Raw genomic sequence first — 27587 nt, forward strand, 5'->3', positions numbered from 1 at the left:
TAATTTTTTTTCAAGCGGACATTCGGTCCGTGTAACGAAACGGTCATGTAAACAGTCAGAATGAATAACATTGGAAATAGTGATGTCAATGTGATATTATTTTTTTCCACAGACAGCACTCGGAATGAAAATACAGTTGTGTGAATGCAGCATAATGAATATGGATTGCAATTTTAAATGATGGAGAACACTAGAAATGTATAGAAACATATATTGAAATATATAAATGGTGCAGGAAATGTCCATAAATAAAAGTATTTGCGATTTTACATTTTATCTTATAAATGTAACTATGTAATTAGAAACACACAGAGAAGAAATAATGCCCTGAAAAGCACATAACAAATGAGGACAGACCGAGAAAAAGAAATTGTGCCAATGTCCATCTCAGTACCATGGACAGGGAGGAAAGGCTGCATCAATAATGGAGAAAATTGACATCTGTCTGCTAGCACCAATCGTGGGCATTACTGCAGGGTGTCAATTCTCACACAGAGCTGACACCCGCACACGATCGCCGCTGCACTCAGCGTGAGGCCACGCGATCGTGCCACCGTACATATACTGTGGTTTGTGGGAAGAGCAGGATATGTACGGCGCATGTCAAGAAGGGGTTAAAATTCAACTTAAAAAATTATATATCCATGAAGATCAAAGTTCTCCTGTTTATTGGCAAAGAATCCGCCATTGTGTTAGAAGCCTAATGTTGATTATTTATCACTGAGTTACATTTTCAGAACCTAGTCACAGGAAACAGGTTAAAAGAACAATAAAATTAAAGGGATTGTCTGGGCATAGGTATTTGATGACTTTGTGATAGGTCTTCAATAGCAGATTGGTGTTGGTACAACACCTGGTTCCCCATTCATAAATTGTTCGGTGGGTTCTTACTGTTACAGTAATGCCACACATGTGGACACTAACTTAGGACGGACTTAGGGGAAACTTGTTTTTTTTTAAGGATGAGTTGAAGTTTTTTGTTAGTATTTTCACATTTGTCCTGTGCTGTAGGCTGAGCATTTGCGTTCGGGTTTCCATCTAAATCCCCAAATAGTGAGATTCAGAAGAAACCAATAACTATAATGAGGCAGATGGCACAACTTTGGACTCAGTCTGGCTTCTGTTCAGGTTTTGTCACTTTGTTTAGGCATGCTAAAATCTGTGGTCAACCATAGTTGTGTGTGCTAAAAAGATGCCTAAAAAGACAGACACCAGTAAAAAAGCCAGACTGAGTCCAAGGTGATGCCATCTGCCTCATTACAGTGAATGGCTCCATCTGGGATTTTGTCTGAATTTCGTTTTTGGGTTTTGGGAATTTAGATGTAAATTATAGCATGCATGCTGAGCGTAGAGCACAAGGTAAATAGGCACTGAGTCTCTTACTTATTTTTGGGAGGTTCATGGGGAGGAAAAAACAAACAAACCAACAAGGACATAACAAATGGTAGGACAATAAAATTGAAGATATTAAAAATATAGAATATTTATTGTGACAAACAGTAAAAAGGAGGCCAAATAATGGCACTTACAACACATAAAAGTTCCTGCAACCACTGAAAAGGCCACAAATGTAAGGAGCAATAATCACATGGAAAACACAGTGAGTGATCCAAAATCAACAAAATCAAAAAAGTACTAGTTTCGGCACTCACAATTGTCCATGATAAGAAATCTTCATAGTGTTTGTATAAAGACAACATGATTGTATAGAAAAGAAAAGAACATAGTGTCTGATGGGTAAAGAGATATGCATATGTATATAGTAAATCCCTACAAACAAAATCAGTGAGTGAGATATTCTGTAAACTGTGCTGGGATGGCAGTAGGGGATGTGATCAATTGCAACACTGTGCAGTATATAAGTTCACAATGGGTGTAGTTAGTTGTCTGGTTAGATCATATTGTACTGTTGAACGATGTAAGAGTCAGAGTGCTCAGATATACAAACTCTGTTCCAGTCTTATATTGAAAAATACAAGCAGTAAAGTACTAACGTGGCATGACAAAATCAGGTGGGTGGATGCAGTAACGCGCCCCGATGCGCGTTTTGGAATAAACCCTTTGTCAGGATCCTATTGTACTGATGGATCTATAGGGAGTTCTACATAATATTTTTTTTGTCTGACAATATGTTGTTAGTCTCTCTGATGTAATGTTGGGTATTCTGTATCACTACCCCTCCTCCCTTATTAGCTTGCCTAATAAAAATAATATTGTTCTTCTTCTTTAAAGATTGTACTGCTTCTCTCTCAAACAAATATAAATTATGCAGAGTGAAAAATGTATCCAAGTAATGTCTCCTATGATGTAACAGGTAGAAATTAGAACGAGATTTTACATCTTGATAAACAAAGCTAAAATAACCCTGTGAAACACCACCTACCTTATCACATGTGCAGCTCTTCTATTGATTAGCCGGTCACATGAGCATCGGCCACGAGGATGACATCTTGCCAGGCCAGCTAGTCAAAAGTGGAGCTGCAGATGCTGGTAGGATGGGAGGCGATTTGTAGGGCACTCATCCAGCAGCCAGAGATAACTACTGTGGCCACTGGAATGAGTCCTGCAAATTGATTCTCCCCATCTGTAGCAAACACAGCTGCATTCTTCAATTGTTTTAAACTTTTCTGCCTATGCTGAAGGCTCTGGTCACTAACCTATGTTGGCCTTAATTAGGGCTGCATGATCTTAGTGACAGGTTCCCTATAATGGATTTGCTTAAGAAGTCGCTCGGTAATTTTATCTTAAGGTCAGTATGGTCAAGTGAGCAGTCAATTTAACATAGTTTATCACCAAACAGAAGAAAACTGATAGCCATCTGTAAAATGAGCAAAGAATTTTGCTTTAAAGCTGACAAAAAGCACTCCTAACTATGGCATTAGAAATGTCAAGTCACATTTTCACATTCGTAAAACTGGTTACAAACAGTTGTTCCAGTGGAGGACCGAAGAGAAATGATGTTGTAACATGTCTTACTGAGTTCCCATCTGCAAAAGTCACAGGAATGGAGAATGTATGGGAGTGCACATTAATTGGTTGTTGCAATGACTAAATACAAAGAAAAATGTGAAGAATGGCGAAAATGTGTTTTATTTGCTATACGCACATTCATAGTAACTTAAAGCCATAAATGGACAGTCCGGGTTTATGAAATATGGGTGATTAAAAATTCAGTTCTTTACTGTAGATGGTTTCATGAAAATATTCAGTTCGATTGGAACCAGAACCATTGGTCAGACCAAAAATGGCATCTTGTGTCCAAAGAGAAATCATACCTTTAGCAATAAAATCTGTTCCTTCAGTTTCCAGAAATCCCTATTTATCTAATTATGGAAATAAGTCAGTGGTCAGTGCAGTCTTGGCGTGGCCAAGCGGTTCAGTGCACATTCCCATCTCTTTGTTCTTCATGTATCTCCACCCCGTCTTTCTTGATTGACAATGCTGGCATCACAGTAGCCAACATAGTCTCCACTGAAATATTATGCATGAGCCGATAATCAAAGTCCAGGCTATTGGGTGCAGCACTGACATCTCGTCAATAGCGTGACAGCCAACCACTGAGCTCAGCCGCACTCCCCGCATAGATGAAATGCCACATGCAGAAATGTAGATCTCAGCAATTAGTGGCTGCGCTATTGATGTGATGACAGTGCTGCAGCCATTATCCGACACCAAAAGCAGCGGCTGAGTCTTGGACAAAAATTACCCATACAAGTCCGTGAAACCCAGATCCAAAATACTGATGAAAGATCAGACAGTGGTTGCATATAAGAGAAATCACTGTTCCAATCCATTGTTTCTATCCCACTCAGAAGTCAAAATGTCTTAACCAAGTAGACAATCATTTTAATTAGTCCAAAATCTAGAATTTGCATATCTAAAGACAGAAAACCCCAAAAGGAGGTGACCTTTTTGTCTTTCCTGCCTCTGTTGTCATCTGTGTATATACTGTATTTTTCGGATTATAAGACGCACTTTTAAGATCCCCAAAATTAGGGGGGAAATGGGGGTGCATCTTATAAACCGAACACTGTTCTTACCGAGGGGTCAATGTTGCTGGCCTGGAGTTGGGGGTGTTGTGGTACGGCGGCAAGCGGTGGTGGTACGGTGGCGAGTGGTAGCCCTGCGGCGGCATATGGCAGCTGCCATTGTTCCGGGGTCCGGCGTCCGTCTTCTCACTCGGTGCAAGCGCAAATGAAGGAAAGCCAAGATCTCCATCCACACCTGCCTCTATGTGATGTCTCCAGGAAAATGGTCACGGATGCGGCGCAGATGGAGATCTCAGCACCAAGCTCTCGGGAGTAGTGTTGAGCATTCCGATGCTGCAAGTATCGGGTATCGGCCGATACTTGCTGTATCGGAATTCCGATACCGGGATTCCGATACTCTTGTGGTATCGGGTATCGGGTATCGCAACAACATTAATGTTAAAATGTGTAAAAGAGAGAATTAAAATAAAAAATATCGCTATACTCACCTCTCCGACGCAGCCGGGACTTCAGCGAGGGAACCGGCAGCGTTGTTTGTTTAAAATTCGCGCTATTACTTGGTTACGTGAGTTCCCGGCTTGTGATTGGTCAGGTCGGCCACGTTGCCGGGACGCGGACCAATCACAGCAAGCCGTGACGAAATTACGTCACGGCTTGCTGTGATTGGTCCGCGTCCCGGCAATATGGCCGCCCTGACCAATCACAAGCCGTGACGTCACGGGAGGCTGGACACGCGCCCATTTTAAAATGAGCGCGTCCAGCCTCCCGGCCTGTGATTGGTTGACCGCGGCGCAACCAATCACAAGCCGTGACGTCACGGGAGGCTGGACACGCGCCCATTTTAAAATGAGCGCGTCCAGCCTCCCGGCTTGTGATTGGTTGACCGCGGCGCAACCAATCACAAGCCGTGACGTCACGGGAGGCTGGACACGCGCCCATTTTAAAATGAGCGCGTGTCCAGCCTCCCGTGACGTCACGGCTTGTGATTGGTCAGGGCGGCCATATTGCCGGGACGCGGACCAATCACAGCAAGCCGTGACGTAATTTCGTCACGGCTTGCTGTGATTGGTCCGCGTCCCGGCAACATGGCCGACCTGACCAATCACAAGCCGGGAATTCACGTAACCAAGTAATAGCGCGAATTTTAAACAAACAACGCTGCCGGTTCCCTCGCTGAAGTCCCGGCTGCGTCGGACAGGTGAGTATAGCGATATTTTTTATTTTAATTCTTTCTTTTACACATTTATATGGTTCCCAGGGCCTGAAGGAGAGTTTCCTCTCCTTCAGACCCTGGGAACCATCAGGAATACCGTCCGATACATGAGTCCCATTGACTTGTATTGGTATCGGGTATCGGTATCGGATTGGATCCGATATTTTGCCGGTATCGGCCGATACTTTCCGATACCGATACTTTCAAGTATCGGACGGTATCGCTCAACACTACTCGGGAGATGAGTTCTCAGCGCCAAGATCTCCATCTGCGCATGCCAGAGCAGCCATTTTCCTGGAGTCCACTGCCTAGTAAACAGTGTGCAGGCTCTGGGCTTTCTCAAAATGTTGGCGAAGCCCCAGCACCACCGAACATCCGCAGCGCCACTCTTGCCTCCTCTAGCAGCAACCCTGGGACCCTGCTCCACTGCGGAGTGCAGCACTGAACACCCCTTTCTCCCAGTCTGGAATCCGCAGCATCGCCCCACTCCTGCCTCCGCCAGCAGCGACCCAGGAAACCCACTTCACCACAGCCACCACCCCCAGTAAGCAATAAGACACCTGGACTGTAAGAAACACTATCATTTTATAAAAAAAAAAAAAAAGGGGTTTTTTCCTATTTTTCTCCTCAAAATTTGGGGTGCGTCTTATAAACCGCAAAATACGGTACATATATTTTTTAAATAATGGGCGATTGGTTTAATGGAGGAGAAAATATATTTAGATACATGAGGGAACAGAAAAATAAGTTTTGCTAAAATAAATAAATACCGTATATACTCGAGTATAAGCCGAGATTTTCAGCCCAAATTTTTGGGCTGAAAGTGCCCCTCTCGGCTTATACTCGAGTCATGATCGGCGGTGGGGTCGGCGGGTGAGGGGGAGAGAGGACTGTCGCATACTCACCTAGTCACGGCGCTCCTGGCGCTCCCCCTGCCCATCCCACGGTCTTCGGTGCCGCAGCTCGTCCCCTGTTCAGCGGTCATGTGGGACCGCTAATTAAAGTTATGAATATGGACTCCACTCCCATAGGGGTGGAGCCGCATATTCATTCCTCTAATCAGCGGTAACAGTGACCGCTGACAGAGGAAGAGGCTGTGGCACCCGGAGACCATCTGTCCGGGATAAGGAGCCAGGGACGCCGGGAGCAGGTAAGTATGTCATAGTTACCTGTTGTGAATTCTGCTTTTGGGTTCCCTCCGGTGGTAGTAGGTGGTAATGCAGTTGTCCCTGGGTTGCAGTCCTGGTCAGGTGTGTCTGCTGATTGCAGTTCTGACTGGGGTATTTAGGTGTGCAGGATTCATTAGTCCTTGCCAGTTGTCAATTGTTGTTGGGAGGTGTTGGACCTCTGCCTGGTCCTCCTGCCTTTCTGCCAAATCAGCAAAGATAAGTGTCTGGTTTTTTTTTCCTGTGGCACACATGCTGTGTGCTTCACAATTCAGTACTCTTCTTTGTGTTTTCTTGTCCAGCTTAGACTGTCAGTATTTTTTCAGTCTTGTTGGATTCTCTGGAGTGGCAGATATACATTCCATGTCTTTAGTTAGATTGTGGAACTTTTTGTATTATCTGCTGTGGATATTTTTGGAAGGGTTTTAATACTGACCGCCTAGTAATCTGTCCTATCCTTTCCTATTTAGCTAGAGTGGCCTCTTTTGCTAAATCCTGTTTTCTACCTGCGTGTGTCTATTCTTCTCCTACTCACAGTCATTATTCGTGGGGGGCTGCCTATCCTTTGGGGGTCTGCTCTGAGGCAAGATAGCATTCCTATTTCCATCTATAGGGGTATTTAGTCCTCCGGCTGTGTCGAGGTGTCTAGGGTTTGTTAGGCACACCCCACGGCTACTTCTAGTTGTGGTGTTAGTTCAGGATTTGCGGTCAGTATAGGTTCCACCGACTCCAGAGAAAGTTTTCATGTGGCTCCAAGGTCACCAGATCATAACAGTTAACTGTCCGCGTTCCACACGCCGGGCGCCGCTCCGTCTTCCCGTCCTCTTGCTCTGACTGTTCAGGTCAGAGGGCGCGATGACGCACTAATCTGCGCGCCGCCCTCTGCCTGAACAGTCAGGGCGGATAGACGCCGAGACGGGACGCTGAGGAGCTGCAGGCAGCAAGAGAGGTGAGTATGTCGTTTTTTTTTTTTATTGCAGCAGCAGCATTATAGATGGGGCACAGCTTTTTATGGCACATCTATGGGGCAGTAATGAACGGTGCAGAGCATTGTATATGGCACAGCTTTATATGGAGCATCTATGGGGCAATAATGAACGGTGCAGAGCATTATATATTGCACAGCTTTCTATGGCACATCTATGGGGCCATAATGAACGGTGCAGAGCATTATATATTGCACAGCTTTCTATGGCACATCTATGGGGCAACAATGAATGGTGCAGAGCATTATATGTGGCACAGCTTTCTATGGCACATCTATGGGGCAACAATGAACGGTGCAGAGCATTGTATGTGGGGCACAGCTTTCTATGGCACATCTATGGGGCAACAAAGAACAGTGCAGAGCATTGTATATGGGGCACAGCTTTCTATGGCACATCTATGGGGCAACAATGAACGGTGCAGAGCATTGTATATGGGGCACAGCTTTCTTTGGCCCATCTATGGGGCAAAAATGAACGGTGCAGAGCATTATATATGGGGCACAGCTTTCTATGGCACATCTATGGGGCAACAATGAATGGTGCAGAGCATTGTATATGGGGCACAGCTTTCTATGGCACATCTATGGGGCAACAATGAACGGTGCAGAGCATTGTATATGGCACAGCTTTCTATGGAGCATCTATGGGGCCATAATGAACGGTGCAGAGCATTGTATATGGGGCACAGCTTTCTATGGCACATCTATGGGGCCATAATGAACGGTGCAGAGCATTCTATGTGGCACAGCTTTATGTGGAGCATCTATGGGGCCATAATGAACGGTGCAAAGCATTATATATGGCACAGCTTTATGTGGAGCATCTATGAGGCCATAATGAACGGTGCAGAGCATTATATATGTGGCACAGCTTTATATGGAGCATCTATGGGGCCATAATGAACGGTATGGAGCATCTATTTTTATTTTTGAAATTAACCGATAGCTGCTGCATTTTCCACCCTAGGCTTATACTCGAGTCAATACGTTTTCCCAGTTTTTTGTGGCAAAATTAGGGGGGGTCGGCTTATACTCGGGTCGGCTTATACTCGAGTATATACGGTATATAAAAAGAGTGTAAGAGACAGAAAAAAAAAATCAATAAAAACACAAAACACTCCTCAAGAAATATAGGATAGCAACTTCCACCATAATGGCCCAACCTTAGTGTGTACTCACTTGACAGAATAGCTGTTACCCCACCACTCAAAATCCAGGGTATTGGGTTGCTTTTAGATGCACTAGTGTAAAGAAGGTATGATTTTGATGATCAACACATTAGAAAATATACAAGTTGAAGTAGCAAATACCTATAACCTTTAATTATTATTTTTTTTAAATAAAATGTTTAACCCATTGTTAGAACAGCCCTGATGCCTCTGCACTATTCCACCTTTCCCTCCCTGCAGGGACTACGGAGTGTTCACATAACCATGTGTGCTGCCTCGGCCACAGAACACAGGTCTCCTAGGAGTGTACTTGGGGTGCGCTCACACGCTTCCTACCTCTTACATGGCCAGCATGCACCTTCTGAACACGTCCCAAGACAATAGCTTGCTTGCCTGCACCTATACTGCAGTCTGAACCTGCACCTGTGATCCTGTACCTGAGGCCGTCCTGTGTTCCTGTACTCATCCTGTCCTTTCCTTATCCAGCACATATTCTGTTTACCAACCACACGTTGTGTAAAAAATAAATCAATGAATTTGTACAAATGTGTCCTTCCTAAACTTATGATGGGTCTCTGAACCCAACATATCTTGGAATTTATTAATCAAAATTTTTAAGGGGATGTCTGGCACTTAATAACAGATTACCTATCAGTAGGATAGGTCAATAATATGAGACCAGATGGGGTTCAACACCCGGCACCCCCACAAGTCAGCTGGAAAGTGACCCAACAGTGGCACGAAACTAAGCATAGGACGGAAGAAAGCAGCCAACACTAGTGGTCGCTGCCGAGTTCTGTTTACCTGCCATGGGAAATAAAGTGCAGTACTTGTGCAGTGCCGGGTGTTGGACTCCCCCACCCCACACACACTTTTCATCTTGAGGACCTGTTCAACGTACATATTTTTCTGGATAGATGTATGGCATCTAATGGATGCCCACCATAATTATTGAATTGGTATCAACACAAATTGTATAACTTAAAGGAATTTGTCAGAAAGTTTTTGGTATGTAAGGTGAAGACAGCATGAGTTGGGGGTTAAAACACAGATTTCAGCTATGTCTCTCTTATCCAAGCTTGGGTTTTGTTTGCTTGCAACGATTGTTTTAGCACCAGTAGCTTATCATTGCAGTGAGTAGCTGGTTCAGTGAGCCCTGGTCCAACATGCCCCCTCCTGTGACAGGCAGCTCACCGTCTATGGACTTTGTACATGGAGAGCCTGGGGTGGGCGGAGTCAAGAGGAAGTCAGAAAGCAGCCTCAGTCATGACTTCCTGCTGATGTTCAATACGTCCGAAGGCGGGGAACAGTGACAACAGTGCGCAGGGCTCATGTGTCATAACAACCACATGAGTGTCCCGGGAATACGAGTGCTTACACCACTAGAATGGCGTCCGAATGGGAGGGGAGCATAGGTGTTTTTATATTAATCGGCGCCAAACACTGAGATCGAGAAGGGGTTGTCTTAGTAGTCGACAATCCCTTTAATGCAATTCAAAAAAAGTTAAGGGTGGGCACATGATTTTTTTTTTTACTCTCAGCTGAGCATATTTGGATCTTTATTAGTGATGATCGAATATACTCGTTACTCGATATTTCTCGAGCACGCTGGGGGGTCCTCTGAGTATTTTTTAGTGCTCGGAGATTAAGTTTTTCTTGCTGCAGCTGAATGATTTACATCTGTTAGCCAGCTTAATTACATGTGGGGATTCCCTAGCAACCAGGCAATCCCCACATGTACTTATGGTGGCTAATAGCTGTAAATCATTCAGCTGCGGCAAGAAAAACTAAATCTCCGAGCACTAAAAAATACTCGGAGGACCCCCGAGCATGCTCGAGAAATCTCGAGTAACGAGTATATTCGCTCATCACTAATCTTTATCTAATCTTGTTATCTAGGCATGCACAAAATACGTGACTAAACATTACAGTGGGGAAAACAAAAGTTAGGATTCTGGAGAAAATAAGAAATCTCTCCTATATACCAAGCAAAGCAGAAGATGAAATCATTTAAGTCTTTAAACGTTCATCTACAAAGTATACTGACCTACTTTATACTGCAGAGAAGCCAATATAAGAGGGAAAACGTTCTGCCCTAGCTGTGAAGTGAAGGACTGAGCAGACATGACGGGCAGCACTCAGCTCATTAGATGGGCATGGACAGTGCCATTCACTTTATTAATAGAGCCATTCCATGTAAGAAAATGTAGTAACTATGCACTTCTATTTGTTCAGCATGTAAATGGCAAATATTCATTTTTCATGATCTATTACAGTATACAATGGACGTGAGGTATGATGGTGGGAAAACCTGTTAAGAAAATTATTACTTTTCCTTGACAGCATTATAAAATACATTGACACTTGTGACACTTTCTAACACCCATCCTCAAGGGCAATCAGGTGAGAAAGCATTTGTATCCAAGCAATCACTGCGGAAATATCAATTACTGCCTGTCAATAACTATTAGGTAATAATCCTGTCACGTCTTGATACATGCTAATCCAACACGCTCCTTTTTTACTAATCTCATTTATAACTAATATTCTAATGGCCTTGTGCAGCATCATATTATATTGGAGTCTTTTGTAAGCGTCACATCGTAAAAATATTACACTTATGCATGGAAATAAAGTCAAATACAATTCTGCCACATCAAGCATTAGATAAAGGCCATTTTCAAATAACTGTTGAACTACAAAAAAAAAAAATAATAAGATGCAGAGTGATCTCTTTGTTCACCAAATAAACAGTGCTTCCACCCCTTTCTGCCTTACAACATACCATTTCATGGAACGGGTTCGGGAGTATCCTATGGGTTCAGGAACTAAGGCTTCTTTTACACTTTTTTTTTTACCGTATCGCCGCAATTTTCACGGTTTGACGCAATAATGGACAGCAAAAAACTTGCGAATAGCTGTTTTTCGGGTTTCCAATACTATGGAAAAAGTATTGGGGGGAAAAAAAAACCAAAAAACAGCGTTCCGCAAAACCGGAAGTCACGGTGCACCGCAAAAACAAGCTTCCATTGTTTTTGCGACCCCATTGATTATCAATTGGGGCCGTATCCATAAATCGTGAAAAAGATCAGGCTATCTAGCAGGCTCAATATTTTTTCACGGCTGTAAGGCTGGTTTCACACTTGCGTTTTTATCTGCATGCGTTTTTAAAAAAAACGCATGTGTGAAAAAACGCATGTAAACGCGGTAAAACGCACGCGTTTTTTAGACGCATGCATTTTTATAGAAAAACACAAGAAAACACAAGAAAACACAAGAAAACCCTAACCCTACCCCTAACCGTGACTGCAATACGTGGCACTGCAATACGTGGCACTGCAATACGTGCAACTGAAATACGTGCAACTGAAATACGTGCAACTGAAATACGTGCAACTGAAATACGTGGCACTAAAATACGTGGCACTAAAATACGTGGCACTAAAATACGTGGCACTTAAATACGTGATACGTGGCACTTAAATACGTGGCACTTAAATACGTGATACGTGGCACTTAAATACGTGGCACTTAAATACGTGGCACTTAAATACGTGGCACTGAAATACGTGATACGTGGCACTTAAATAAGTGGCACTGAAATACGTGGCACTTAAATACGTGATACGTGGCACTTAAATATGTGCAACTGAAATACGTGGCACTTAAATACGTGGCACTATGACTGTCAGAAAATGTTCATTAAACGGTTAGGGGTGAGGTTAGGGGTAGAGTTAGGGTTAGGGTTTGGATCCCTTTATCACCTTGATGGTGGTGGGTGGCTTTTCAGTGTGTTTTCTGTTTTTTTTCTATAAAAACGCATGCGTTTTTAACGCAAACGCATGTGGTTAAAAACGCATGCGTTTACATAGACAGCAATGCATTTTTTTGCCGCGAAAAAACGCATGCGTTTTTCGCGGCAAAAAAACACCGCTAGAAAATACTACAGGTTGCATTTCTGCAAATGAACGCACGCGTCAAAAAACGCATGCGTTGCCGAAAACGCGTCCAAACGCATGCGAAAAAACGCATGCATTTTTAATGTTAAGTATAAAAGCTGCGTTTTTTAGCGCTAAAACGCAGCTTACAAAAACGCAAGTGTGAAACCACCCTAAATACGGCCCTCACAGCCATATGGCGTACAGCGCTCCGTGGAATTATTACGGCCCAATAGAAATCTATTGGGGCTGCAAAAACGAGACGCAAAACCACGGTAATTGTAAAAGAAGCATTAGCCTGTTACACACAAGGCAGGGGCCAACTGTGTTATACAGCCAGCACCTGGATCTGATAGCAGCGATCTGGACGACATCTGATCGCTGCCAATGTCTTGCCTTCACAGCCCGAGGCCTGTTGAAGGTCCCCTGTCACATCAATGTAGGTGGTCCTATGAAGCCCAAACACAGGCTGGGCTTTATAGAAAGTTATTCATTTTCCTATAAACTGCAATACTGTTTGCATTATACAATAAAAGTGATCTAATGATAAAGAAATAAGTGAAAAGTAAAAGAAAGCTTAAATAATTGAATCAATCCCCTTTTCCTAATACAAAAATAAATGTAATTAATAAAGTAAAAGCTGAAAAAAAAAAGCCAGCATTTCCGTTTTTCAGTTGTCGCACTTCTAAACAAAATATATTGTGGAGCCGGTTCCACAATTACCACCAATGGGATATAAAAGGTCCTTGCAGGGCTATAGAGTTATCCCCTTGACAAAGCTGTTATACTAATAGGCGAAACGTACGTTGGGGCGCTCTTGCATGCGATCCGGTGCCACTTTCCCCATTAACTTTTGGTAAGTTTTGCTCCTTTCATGTTTCTGTATATTTAGACTACTGGGTTATAACAAGTATATACTACATTTGGAGCATACCTTTACTTTTTTGGATGTACTGTGTACTATTGGGGTATAGGTGGCGCTGATGATCTGGCACATCATCCGTTTTTTATATACTTTTTGTAATATATTGATGTCACTTGATGTATTTATAATAAAGTTAATTGTTTTAACCCTAAACATTCTTGTTTCCTCCGATTTTCTATACAATGAATGGAGCAGCATAAGGAAATAATTCTAGACGCACACTGCAGTTACAATGTGAGCTAGTTTAGATGAATTTTTAGTTGTTAAATAAAATACCGTTGTCTTCTACCAAATAGAAAGTTACAGATGCAAATACTTGTTCTAGTCTTTCACTGTGTCACAGGTAATGAACTGGGTACAAGTCTAATGATGTGACGCCCAGGGGGAGATAAAGAAAGCTGACTCTGTCCATGAAGTCTGAGTTGAAGCAATCTACGTTCCTGATGCCTCCAGCCATAAGTTTTACAGAAACTTGTAGAAATATGCAATTGTTCTAGAAGCAATATTCAATGTTTCTATACAGAGCCTGAAATGAACTGTTGGGCTTTTTACCGATCTAGTTCACCTAGCAATGTCCATTGTCTGTCCCCTACACATCATTCCCAGGCTGTCATCAGTGTAATAGATACGGCTCTGCTGCCTGATAAGCTTGGGTTTCCAAGAAGGGGCACTGTTATGAATCGCATTGATGTGCCTATAAATGCCTATGTGAAAATTACAGAACTAAGCGAAGCACAAGTAATGAAAGACTCTTATAAGGAATTTGCTATGAGGAATTTGAGGCCAGTAAAATATAGCACTTGTCAAGTGTAGTAACATGAGAAAACGTGCACAGATGCAACATTTTGTAATGATACATGTAATATTTTGGCATAATTACAGCATGTTCAGCACTGGATATTTCAGCCATCTTATCCAGATTGGGTTACATGTGCCTGATGTGATCTCTGCTATTGTGTCTAAAGGGAACAAATCTCACGACATTCCAAATGTTAGGATAGTAGTCCTGCAATCATTTTTAGGGGACGTTCACATCTGTGTCTAAAATCGGCGAGTGCAATGTGAGAAAAAAAAAAATCACATTGAACTTGGACCAATGTTAGTCATTGAAGCAGTGTTCATCTGTGATTTTATTTCACCTGGAAATGGGGTGAGGGGAAAGAAAAAAAATAAAAAAATTAAAAAATCGCAGCATACTGCGTATGGCCACATAAAATGTCCGAGACTCACCAATGTAAGTCAATGGGTGCGAGAAAAAAATCAGATGTCACATGGACCATGCGTGTGCTGTCCGAATTTTATGCACACATCTCATAGGAAATCTGACATTTTATCAACCGAGTACAGTAAATTCACAGCGTGAACCTTCTGAATAGTTAGATTGATAGAAAGATGTATGTGAGATATATAATCAGTGCTTTGCATATGTAGTTTTGCGTACTTATATTTAGCTAATAAATTATTCAAAGAAAAAAAATGGTGTGGGGTCCCCCTTATTTTTCCTAACCAGTTGAGGGAACGCAGACAGCTAGGAGCTGGTGTTACTATTCTGGGAAGGGACCAATATTAATAGGCTGGAAGCTCAATGGACATCGCTCGCAGATGTCTGCTTAGCCTTTGCTGGTTATTAAAAATAGGGGACCCCAAGTCATTTTTGGGGGAGCTCCTTTTTAATAACCAGTAAAGGCTGCGCAGACAGCTGTGAGCTGTTCTAATAGGCTGGGAAGCTCCATGGATAGCGGCCCCTTTCCAGAATAATAAAACCAGTCCCCAGCTGTCTGCTTTCCTTCAGCTGGTTATTAAAAATAAGAGGGAACCCACGCCTTTTGTTTTTAAAATAATTATTTCATAGGTTTAATAAGGCTTAACACTCTTTAGAGTCAGAAGAAAGGCACTAAAGGGTGCTAGTTTATTATATGCAGGGGGTTTGTGACATTACAGTAGTGAGTGACCAATAGATTTGAATTTTTTTTTTTTTTAAAAAGGTCCTGGACCGGCTCCTCCCATCTGCTTGTCATGCCGCTTTCCTGCTTGCTTCATGGCTCCCCGGCATCGCGCTCCGGCACAGGCGTACTTCTCTGCCCTGTTGAGGGCAGAGCAAGGTACTGCAGTGCGCAGGCGCTGGGCTTCTCTGACCTTTCCCGGCGCCTGCGCACTGCAGACACCCATCAGACCGGCCCACCCTGCAGGTGAGAATAATAAAAGTTATTTTCCTTCTCTTGCAGGTTGGATAGGGGGATTATCTACAGCATTTTAGAATGCTTTAGATAAGCCCTGAAAGGCGGTAGCAGTAAGTCGTATCAGCCAAACCTGGTGACAGGTTCGCTTTAAAGCCTATAGTGCACCTTTGGGATGAGTTAGAGCAACGAGTTGGGGCACGTACCCATAGCAATAAAGATGAATTGTTTGCAGATTTGTAAATGGAATGGAACAGGATCTCTGAAGATGTCTTGAATACCCTAGTGGCTTCAATCAACGTCAGTGTCGTGGAGGTAATGCTACAAACTACTTAAGGTACCGTCACATTTAGCGACGCTGCAGCGATCTAGACAACGATGCCGATCGCTGCAGCGTCGCTGTGTGGTCGCTGGAGAGCTGTCACACAGACAGCTCTCCAGCGACCAACGATGCCGAAGTCCCCGGGTAACCAGGGTAAACATCGGCTTACTAAGCGCAAGGCCGCGCTTAGTAACCCGATGTTTACCCTGGTTACCAGTGTAAATGTAAAAAAAAAAAAAAAAACACTACATACTTACATTCCGATGTCTGTCGGGTCCCCCGGCGTTCTGCTTCCCTGCACTGTAAGCGCCGACCGTAAAGCAGAGCGGTGACGTCACCGCTGTGCCCTGCTTTACGGCCAGCCGGTGCTGACACAGTGCAGGGAAGCAGAATGCCGGGGGACCCGACAGACACCGGAATGTAAGTATGTAGTGGGTTTTTTTTTTTTTACATTTACAATGGTAACCAGGGTAAATATCGGGTTACTAAGCGCGGCCCTGCGCTTAGTAACCCGATGTTTACCCTGGTTACCAGTGAAGACATCGTTGAATCGGCATCACACACACCGACTCAGCGATGTCTGCGGGAGATCCAGCGACGAAATAAGGTGCTGGCCTTCTAGATCTGACCAACGATGTCACAGCAGGATCCTGATCGCTGCTGCGTGTCAAACACAATGATATCGCTATCCAGGATGCTGCAACGTCACAGATCGCTAGCGATATCGTTGTTAAGTTGTTCAGTGTGAAGGTACCTTAAGTTATGGCATTGTAAACAAATTACTTAGGCAAAAGTATATGCAAAACTTTTGGCAGTCAGTTTTCTTTAATTAAATGACCATATCTATATTCTGAAGCATTTTGGTTAAAACTAGGGTCTTGTATGATGACGACTTCATGCACGTTCAATTCATCATCAGGAAAATGGTATCACAACAACCAGACAGAAGTAATCACACTTATAAACAAAATGCAAAATGTTTGGTTGGTAATGTATCTATACATCTATTATATCTATATCTGTACATAAGATAAGATTGCTTTATTAGTTTGTAAACTAGCTTTAAAGGACAGAGAATTACAGATTGTAAAAGCGAATGTTAAAAACGCATTGCATATGGATGCTAGGTGAGAAAAAATGCATTACTCTCACCAACTTTTCTGGCTGAGAATCTCAGTGAGTTTATAAACACAGATGTGAGAGAGCTGTTATATTAAAATTGTATCATATTGGTGGAGCCTCTTTTTTAGGAAATACATTGTTTCCACGGTCCACCAGTATATATACAGTGCCTTGCAAAAGTATTCGGCTCCCTGGAACTTTTCAACCTTTTCGCACATATCATGCTTCAAGCAAAGATACCAAATGTAAATTTTTGGTTTAGAATCAACAACAAGTGGAACACAATTGTGAAGTTGAATGAAATTTATTGGTTATTTTAATTTTTTGTGGAAATTCAAAAACTGAAAAGTGGGGCGTGCAATATTATTCGGCCCCTTTAACTTAATACTTTGTTAATACTCTGACCAGAGCACCTTCTTACACATGTTTGGTGTCTCCCAGGTGGCTTGTTGCAAACTTTAAACAACACTTTTTATGGATATCTTTGAAAAATGGCTTTCTTCTTGCCATTCTTCCATAAAGGCCAGATTTGTGCAGTGTACGACTGATTGTTTTCCTATGGAAAGACTGTCCCACCTCAGCTGTAGATCTCTCCAGCTCATCCAGAGTGATCATGGGCCTCTTGGCTGCATCTCTGATCAGTCTTCTCCTTGTTTGAGATGAAGGTTTAGAGGGACGGCCGGGTCTTAGATTTGAAGTGGTATGATACTCCTTCCATTTCAATATGATCGCTTGCACAGTGCTCCTTGGGATGTTTAAAGTTTTGGAAATCATTTTGAATCCAAATCCGGCTTTAAACTTCTCCACAACAGTATCACGGACCTGCCTATTGTGTTCCTTGGTCTTCATGATGCTCTCTGTGCTTCAAACAGAACCCTGAGATTATTGCAGAGCAGGTGCATTTATACGGAGATTTGATTACACACAGGTGGATTATATTTATCATCATTAGGCATTTAGCACAACATTGGATCATTGAGAGATCCACAATGAACTTCTGGAGTGAGTTTTCTGCACTGAAAGTAAAGGGGACGAATAATATTGCACGCCCCACTTTTCAGTTTTTGAATTTCCACAAAAATTAAAAATAACCAATAAATTTCGTTCAACTTTACAATTGTGTTCCACTTGTTGATTCTACACCAAAAATTTACATTTGGTATCTTTATGTTTGAAGCATGATATGTGGGAAAAGGTTGAAAAGTTCCAGGGAGCCAAATACTTTCGCAGGGCACTGTAATTGGCGGAATCTTATTCTGTTCCCAAAAGTATGTATATTCAAGGCTTTATTCAATTAGCTAAGATTGTTGTATGACTTGTGCTAAAACCAGGACCAGATACAAAGGGAAGGCTCTCCAGGTTCTCTAATGTAGTTTCTGTTCTAATTTTCCACATAAAACACCACTCAAGCAATCAATTAATTGGACTATGTAATACAAAGGTTTAACTTTTCTGTTTATAAATGTTTCCCAAATTAAAACATAAGACTAGATTCATTATTGCATTTGCGCCTTTTTTGTCTAGGTTTATTTTACGTTTGCCATTGTGGGTGAAGTTTAGAATTTCCAGATGTACTCCAATTTTGCAGCATTTTAGGACAATATACAACTTTTTGCACTAAAATGTCACACATTTTGCAAAATTCTTGAACCACATAAACCATTTGGATGAATTTGGTGCCAAGAAAAGTCAATGAATACCACAAGAAAAAATAATAAAAGTGACAAAAAAAATCACAAATGATGAATAGGAACCATAGTTCTTTTGTCAAAAAAGTTCTGCATGACAAAGTGGATGGGTGTGGAGAGGGGGTGATATTCAGCTATCTATTAAGGATATTGTGCTTGGGCACCTAAAATTTATGTTTATGTTAGCAACCTTTATAAAGCATAAAACTGACTTATGGGCCTTGACAAATTTCAACTTTTGTGTGTTTCTGCATGGATTCTGTCTGATACTGTTTGAACAGTCCTAGAAGTAATATGTCAAGGGAATAATATCTCCATACTCACAGGAGTTTTTCATAATGCTCTTTTTTTCAGTTTATTTCATAAAAAATCCAAGTGAAAAATCATCTGAAATAAAAATGTATGAAAGCACCGTAGAGCAGGGCTGTGGTGTCGGAGTCGGTGTCCATTTTGGTGGAGTCCGTACAAAGTGGACCGACTCCTAAAATATACACTGCTCAAAAAAAATAAAGGGAACACTAAAATACCACATCCTAGATATTACTGAATGAAATATTTCAGTTGCAAATCATTATTCATTACATAGTGGAATGTGTTGAGAACAATAAAACATAAAAATGATGACTGTAAATCAAAATTAATATCCCATGGAGGTCTGGGTTTGGAATGATACTCAAAAATCTAAGTGGAAAATCAAATTACAGGCTGATCCAACTTCAGTGGAAATGCCTCAAGACAAGGAAATGATGTTCTGTTGTGTGTGTGTGTGTGTGTGTGTGTGTGTGTGTGTGTGTGTGTGTGTGTCTGTGTGTGGCCTCCATGTGCCTGTATGACCTCCCTACAACACCCGGGCATGTTCCTGATGAGGCGGCAGATGGTCTCCTGAGGGACCTCCTCCCAGACCCGGAGTAAAGCATTCGCCAACTCATGGACATTCTGTGGTGCAATGGTTGGTGGATGGTGCGAGACATGATGTCCCAGATGTGTTCAATCGGATTCAGGTCAGGGGAACGGGCAGGCCAGTCTATAGCTTCAATGCCTTCATCTTGCAGGAACTGCTGACACACTCCAGCCACATGAGGTCTGGCATTGTCCTGCATTAGGAGGAACCCAGGGCCAACCGCACCAGCATATGGTCTCACAAGGGATCTGAGGATCTCATCTCACTACCTAATGGCAGTCAGGCTACCTCTGGCAAGCACATGGAGGGCTGTACAGCCCTCCAAAGAAATACCACCCCACACTATTACTGACCCACTGCCAAACCGGTCATGCTGAAGGATGTTGCAGCCAGCAGATTGCTATCCACAGCATCTCCAGACTCTGTCACATCAGTTACATGTGCTCAGTGTGAATCTGCTTTCATCTGTGAAGAGCACAGTGTGCCAGTGGCGAATTTGCCAATCCTGGTGTTCTGTGGCAAATGCCAAGCATCCTGCACGTTGCTGTGAGCACAACCCCCATCTGTGGACGTCGGGCACTCAGACCATCCTCATGGAGTCGGTTTCTAACCGTTTGTGCAGACACATGCACATTTGTGGCCTGCTGGAGGTCCTTTTGCAGGGCTCTGATAGTGCTCCTCCTGTTCCTCTTTGCACAAAGGCTTAGGTAGCGGTCCTGCTGCTGGGTTGTTGCCCTCCTATGGCTCCCTCCACATTTCCTGGTGTACTGGCCTGTCTCCTGGTAGTGCCTCCAGCCTCTGGACACTATGCTGACAGACACAGCAAACCTTGCCACAGCTCGCATTGATGTGCCATCCTGGATGAGCTGCACTACCTGAGCCACTTGTGTGGGTTGTAGAATCTGTCTCATGCTACCACGAGTGTGAAAGCACAACCAACATTCAAAAGTGACCAAAACATCAGCCAGAAAGCATTGGTACTGAGATGTGGGCTGTAGTCCCCACCTGCAGAACCACTCCTTTATTGAATGTGTCTTGATAAATGCCAATAATTTCCATCTGTTGTCCATTCCATTTGCACAACAGCATGTGAAATTGATTGTCAAACAGTGTTGCTTTCTAAGTGGACAGTTTGATTTCACAGAAGTTTGATTTACTTGGAGTTATATTCTGTTGTTTAAGTGTTCCCTTTATTTTTTGAGCAGTATATAATTTATTGGGTTCTGTAGTACAATGCAGGATGTGCTGTAAATGTGTCATAAGAATTTGGGAAAGTTATGAAATGTCGTATAAATGTCTGTTCCTGATCTAAGGATCTTGGCTTTTAGCGGAGATGAATCTGTGCTGCACTTTATGTACATGCTCTGTAGGGACCAGTGCTGTGGGGTCGTAGTTGAGATGAATCTGTGCTGCACTTTATGTACATGCTCAGTAGTGAGGCAGTGCTGTGGAGTCAGGGAAACTGATGTGTTGGAGGGTTGGCTTACCATCTCCAAAGCCCGGCCATAGAGCTCGTACATCTGCATGGCAGCACTATTATGGCTATCAATATAACAAAGAGGTAATAAGTCCAATGCACATGAGCCATTAAACACCTGCTCGATACTAAGCTGTTACAAATTCCTCTATGAAAAAAAAAAAAATATCCTTCTTCCACATTCTTGGAACAGTAAATTTTCTGTCCATCATCCCACCTTAGCTTCCATGCCTGATTTACAACAATGCTTGTTGGCAGATTTTGAAAACACATTCTTCAAGGTAAATTAAAATTAGACATATACAGACTCCCAGCAGTACGCAGACAGCTTTTTAATCTTAGGATTTATCACTCAGTGCTCAGGAGCCCTTGAGCAACAAAACTCGCCTTTACCTGTACGTGTCAGGAGCTGGAGAGCGCCAGCTAACAATGTTTCAGGCAAATCAAAGGAAGGAAAAGAATCTCAGACTGTGGGCGCTTCTTCACACCCAAAAGGACATAACATCTAGTATCACAGAGTGATCACTTGATGACACGTGGCCTATTCTTGGCGGGTTTTGACACTGTATTAATTTAAAATTAGGTCAAAGTAAATATGAACTCTCTAATTAAAGGAACCCTGTCACTCAAACCATTAATATAACAGTGCAGTCCTTTAAATAATAAGTCAGGCAACCCCTTTATGACCAAAAAGTACTGCTCAGCAGCAAGAAATTGCATTATGAAGTTCAGTCTGGAAGAGCACAGGGGTGTGATGATGCACTTACAGCTCCTCAGACTCCACGCCGTTTCTCAACTAGCAGCACCCTCTTCTGACTTATTGACAGTTCATTTGCTCTGGTGACCTGTCAATCAGCCATGGGAGGGTGCTGCTAGTTAGGGAATATGGTGGCAGTTGAGGAGCTGTAAGTGCACCACCAATGCACTTCCAGACAAATTCTAAAGGGCAAGTTTTCAAGTGTAACCATCCTATTAACTTTATTTATTTTATAAAGCAATAGCACCCATAAAAATACGACATTTTGGAATATTTGTTATTAGGGAGGAATGTATTTCTCTCCTCCTGGATTGATCATTTAACCTCAAAATTCTCAAGTCACAGGTAAAATCTATCTTCAGGTGAATACAGATTTCCCATATGTGAGATAGGAGATGACAGTTGGTGCTCATAAAGTTTTACGGAGAACTGTAACTGACGTTTAAGGAGAACTTTGAGCAGAATGTCTGTCTGCCAATAGTTCTTCCCCGCACCGTTTTCTCCAATAATGGGAAAATCTGTCTTCACTGTGTACAGATTTTAGTCCTGACATGAGAATGATCAGTCCAGGAAGGGAAAGAAGCTGATTTCTCTGATAAAATAAATTACAAAGGTTATTATTCCCATGTGTACTATTGATTCTAAGATAAAACAATGTGCACCAAAATGTTTCCTCAAATTTCTGTACAAAGGAAGCCAACCAAAAAGTGTTGTAAAGTGAGACACGAGTGCAGGCTGCCCTGGGGTCTCGGATCCTGGGCCCCGCAGCAGCTGCGATATGTTCTACATCTGTAATTTCACCCATCATTGTTCTGCTGGCCGATTCCTCGGCAGGTGCTGCATTGTGTGCAGTGCGCAGTTTGCTCGTCACTATTTTACATCAATATAAATCAATGAAAACCAGGAATGAAAAGACAAAGTGGTAGAAATGTTTTCATTACGTTTTTCGATGTCGGCATCACTCCTGGTTTTTGCTTCTAAATACAAAATACCGACACGAGAAAGACTTTAGGGCACATTCACACCACACTATTTCTCCACTCGTACAATTTAATGGAACTATTCCCCTATATCCTCATAGACTGTGAGCCGGCCCTCACTGCTCTTGGGTGAATCATTGAATTATACGTTACTTGGTCATTTCTGATATTTTTTGAACGTTTCCCCTCTGAATTGTAAAATTATGTGGAATATGTAGGCACTGGAGAAATAACATTATTAATAATAACTATTCACTCATCTGTTATTTTTAGTTTAGTTTTATTTTTAAATGGACCCATCATGTCTTTTCCATTAAACCCAGTGCGTCTCCTATCCTGACCCACATATAAAATAGGCCATGTAATGGATGACGCTCCATTAATTATAGATGGTGCAAGGAAGCCATCCACTTTTAACAGATTTGGTTCTTGTGTCCACAATACCAGACATGGTCGTCTGACCCCTACAACCGCCTGCAAATGGTTGAAATGTGCATTTTTTTCAGCCTAAATAAGGCTAAGGACAAATTGAGAGGATAGCGGCACACCACTGATGAAAAATGAAAAGCCATATTAAAAACATGAAAAGTCTTACGCGTTTCAGGTGCATGCAGCACCCTTAGTCATAGGCTATACAATTAAAATCACAGCCAGAAGAAATATCAATGAACAACCAATCACACATGACAAATGATTAATTAATTACATATGCACAAGGTGTGGGAAGGGGGGAAAAAAAAACATGTCAATACACATAAATCATTTCTTGAGTTCATGCCCATCGGATATCTCATGTCCAGCTTTAGAATCCAGAATGCCTCCATTGAAGTCAATAGTTTGTTTGTTTGTTTGGCTTGCTATGCCTGAATAAAGTTTTTTTCATCAGTGGTGTGCCGCTATCCTCTCAATTTTTCCTGTTTGGCTGTGCTCACCAGCCTTGCGAGCACCCACCTGCCTTCTGATTTGGCTCTACCCATTTGGTGCTGCATGTGGATCCCGTTGAATCTCCCAGATCTCCTTCTCCTAGGCTAAGGACACACTGCGTACACGTCCAGTGGGGAGCATTGGCCCTAGTCTGGTATAGATTTATGCATGGTGACTCTTTGTATAGGAAAGCAGAGCCTGAAGACTATCAACGGTAGACCAAAAAAAACACATTAGCTTTCATCTGAAGATTAGGAGCCTGTGAGAACATTAAAAGAGTATTCCCATTACCAAGATCCCATCCCAATCTGAGTAGGTGTAATAATAATATTAGCAAATACCTCCAAGTAGAAATGTAGTAGAGTTCTTCTGATTTGCTATGTCACTTACCCAATGTGCAGGACATTACAGTAGCTTAGGTATCCATGGTTACGACCACTCATATAGTGACAGTTAGCTAGTTCTTAGTGGTCATAACCATGGATATCTACGGTAAGTTACTGCAATGTCCTGAACATGTGGTAAGAGACGTAGCGAATCAGAAGAACTATACTAAATGTCTAATTGGAGGCATTTGTTAATGTTATTATTATTACACCAACTACATACTGGTATAGGATCTTGGTGATTGAAATACACCTTGGGAAAAGATTCCAATTAATAAGTTGTGGCAAACGCGCATACATCTAACGGATCATTCAAACGTCTGATTTTCACATGCGAGTGCTATCCGTGTTTTTCATGGTGATCACTCGTACATGTGAGAGAGTATGGGGCCATTCACATATCCATGATTTTTCGCAGACTCAGAGGTCTGCAGAAAATCACGGAGACATGTTCGACTTTGATATGAGGGTCGGATCAAAGTCGGCAATACATGTCAATGGGGCCGTGAAAATTGGACCGCACTCAGATAACATCAGGATGGAGAAACTTTATTATTTCATTTTATTTCTCCACAATCTGATGACACTTGAACCACACTTTGATCCTAGCCTGATCAGAATAATAGGTCTGTTTTTCTCGGGCATGGAACATTCAGACATGTGAATGCACTTACACACACACAACAGCCAGACTTCCAGTGTTTCATCATGCTTGGATCTAGAGCCACATAGAAGCACATAGAGCTGAAGCTGAAAGATATGCAGGACCTTGGTCCAGCGCTCACGTCGGCTGTCTGTGGCCACTGGGCCTGAGCACTGCACACCTATGTGCAGCATCCTTGGCGTCTCTTGTGATTAGCAAGCTCTACACCTCATTACGTTGTGGCATGGTGCACACACAATGTCGCAGGGGCCTAGTAATCACAATAGGCGCCAGCACGCCAAAGGTCGCGGGAGCTTCACAGTGCTCTTTTCCCGTGGTCACAGACCACTGACGTGGTGGCCCCACAAATCTTTTGCAGTCTACTATGGCGTGCTAACTCCCATCCTGTTGACCCAAGGTGGGTTTGGGTGTTGTATCTGCAATCGAAGACTTCAGTCACACTGCTCAGATGTGTTTCCCAATTTTCTGTGACTTAAAATCAGCGCCACACATGGAGAGGTTTCTGCAGCGTGTCCATGGATTTCCGCAAACCCATTTAGGTGAATAGGACAGCTGCAGAAATCTCCGCACCTTGTGTCCACGCGGTCACGGTAGGTCGGGCCCCGCAGGTACGAGGTCGGATTGGAGAATTAGAACCTCAGACTCCGCAGTAGGGGGATCACTGTGTGAGGGCTAATGCCTTCATTTTGGGGGTGTAGGAATAAAACAAGATGACCCCTGCAATGTCACACAGACAGCCCCCGCTGTCAGCAGCGGACACATGGAATCGTTCATGGACACCACGCAGCACCTAGAGATGTCCTTCTCATTGCAAGGTTCAGTATTTCCCACACTATAACTATCCACACAGGCTGACACAAACAAACACAACTTTTCTCCAGAAGTCACTTTGTAGCCATGCACTCACCTGAACTGGCAGGTGCTGCCTATAACCAACCCAGGTGCCAATTCACACCTGGCTCCATCACTGCACATGGAGGCTTCTACAGAGGGGCTGCGGTAAGTAGCCATCACCTCGTAGCTGCCAGATCTCACCTGTGGTGGTGTCTCCTGTGGATTCCCCAGGTCCACACTTCAGATTCCAGATCTGCACACAGGATAATCAGTGCACGAGTGACCTCGCCGCCTCCACTGATCGGAAATCAGCACAAAAATTAAAAACCAGCAGAAAAGTTCCTCCAGATCTGTGGGGGAGAGGGTGCACGCAGGTTCACTCCAGTTCCCTGGCAACTCCACGCTGTGGGAAAGAAGGAAGCGTCTCTCCATGCAGCTCCGTCCCACTGGTGCTAAACACTGGGACACGCACTGTCAGCTGTGGGGAGATAGCGTGCTCTCTACCGCCACCTGCTGGCCGGCCTGCGGAAACAACATCATTCACAAAAAACTGCAGCGCAAGAGTGCTCCGTGTTCAGCGAATCGTGAACTACAAGTCCCAGAAAATCACATCAGCTGGACCTAGGAGAAAAAAAATGCATTTTTTAAATAAGGATCTACAAATATTATGCCAATGTCAGACAATTAACATTTTTTATGAACAGATCCTGTTATACAGTAAATCCACAGTATTTTGATCACTATTTTCTCTTGTGGATGATATGTTTCATATGGGACGGCTCAAATTTCTATTCCAATGGTTAAAAGGTACATTCATCATCAGTGGACTAAAGCTTTGTGGCAATTTGTATTGTTGCTCACTGATCTTTATTTATCAGAGAAGCAATTATGTCATGCCCCCGCTACAAAGAGCGTCTGCAGTGTTTTTTGACACTGATTTGAAATCCACAGTACGTGAAATTCAATCTTTTCAAAGCAAATGTGCATAAATTTGGCTTCATTTCTTAAAAAATTAACAATTTTTACCACTGAGGATTCTTTCAGTGTCTTTTCTGCCTATATCAATGTGTCATATTCAGACATCAGTTTCCATGTTTTCATCCACGAAAAAAGAAGGTGGCATCCATTTTTGTCCTCTTCTGAAGGCAGTAAACTTTGAACTTTTTTTTCCCCATTGTTGCATAACAATGGGTCAGATAATAGTGATGAGCGAATATACTCGTTACTCGAGATTTCTCGAGCATGCTCGGGTGACCTCCGAGTATTTTTTAGTGCTCGGAGTTTTAGTTTTTCTTGCCCGTACATGTGGGGGTTGCCTGGTTGCTAGGGAATTCCCACATGTACTTATGCTGGCTAACCAGGGCCGGACTGGCCATAGGGCACTTCTGGCAAATGCCAGAAGGGCCGGTGCCAGTGGTGGGCCGCTCAATCCGCCGCCCCCGCCGTCGCATTCAACTATACCGGCGTATAGACGCCGGTACAGTTGAATGCAATGATGGAGGAGAGAGCGTCTACAGACGCTCCTCTCCCATCATTCCCCGCTCTGCCTCTGACACTGCGGGTGCGCGATGATGTCATATCATCGCGCACCTGCTGTGTCCCGGGCAGACTGCAGCTGCTGAGACAGGAGCAGGAACCAGGAAGCAACGCTGGGCACGAGGAGAGGTGAGGAGAGTTTTTTTTTTTCTGGACTGTGGGGCCATTCTCGGAGGAGGTGAGGGGAGGAAGAGAAGAGATGTGGGCTGTATATAGTTCTCTGTGGGCTGTGCTCTGTGCTGTATACTGCTGTGGGCTGTATATAGTTCTCTGTGGGCTGTGCTCTGTGCTGTATACTGCTGTGGGCTGTATATAGCTCTCTGTGGGCTGTGCTCTGTGCTGTATACTACTGTGGGCTGTATATAGTTCTCTGTGGGCTGTGCTCTGTGCTGTATACTACTGTGGGCTGTATATAGTACTCTGTGGGCTGT

The 27587-nt window shown here is 43.1% G+C and overlaps 1 protein-coding gene and 1 pseudogene across 2 annotated transcripts in view; both read right to left on the reverse strand.

The window, feature by feature from the left end:
* The window catches only part of THSD4 (thrombospondin type 1 domain containing 4), a 1053272-nt gene extending 1027107 nt beyond the window's left edge, over window positions 1–26165 (reverse strand). For both annotated transcript variants that reach the window (XM_077263867.1, XM_077263868.1), the window contains exon 1: window positions 25822–26165. The gene's annotated coding sequence lies outside the window, so the exon portion shown is untranslated. The remainder of the gene's footprint in view (window positions 1–25821) is intronic.
* The window catches only part of LOC143774947 (uncharacterized), a 120446-nt pseudogene that overhangs the window by 6749 nt on the left and 86110 nt on the right, over window positions 1–27587 (reverse strand).

This window comes from Ranitomeya variabilis, chromosome 5 (genome assembly GCF_051348905.1).
Source record: "Ranitomeya variabilis isolate aRanVar5 chromosome 5, aRanVar5.hap1, whole genome shotgun sequence".
Taxonomy (NCBI): domain Eukaryota; kingdom Metazoa; phylum Chordata; class Amphibia; order Anura; family Dendrobatidae; genus Ranitomeya; species Ranitomeya variabilis.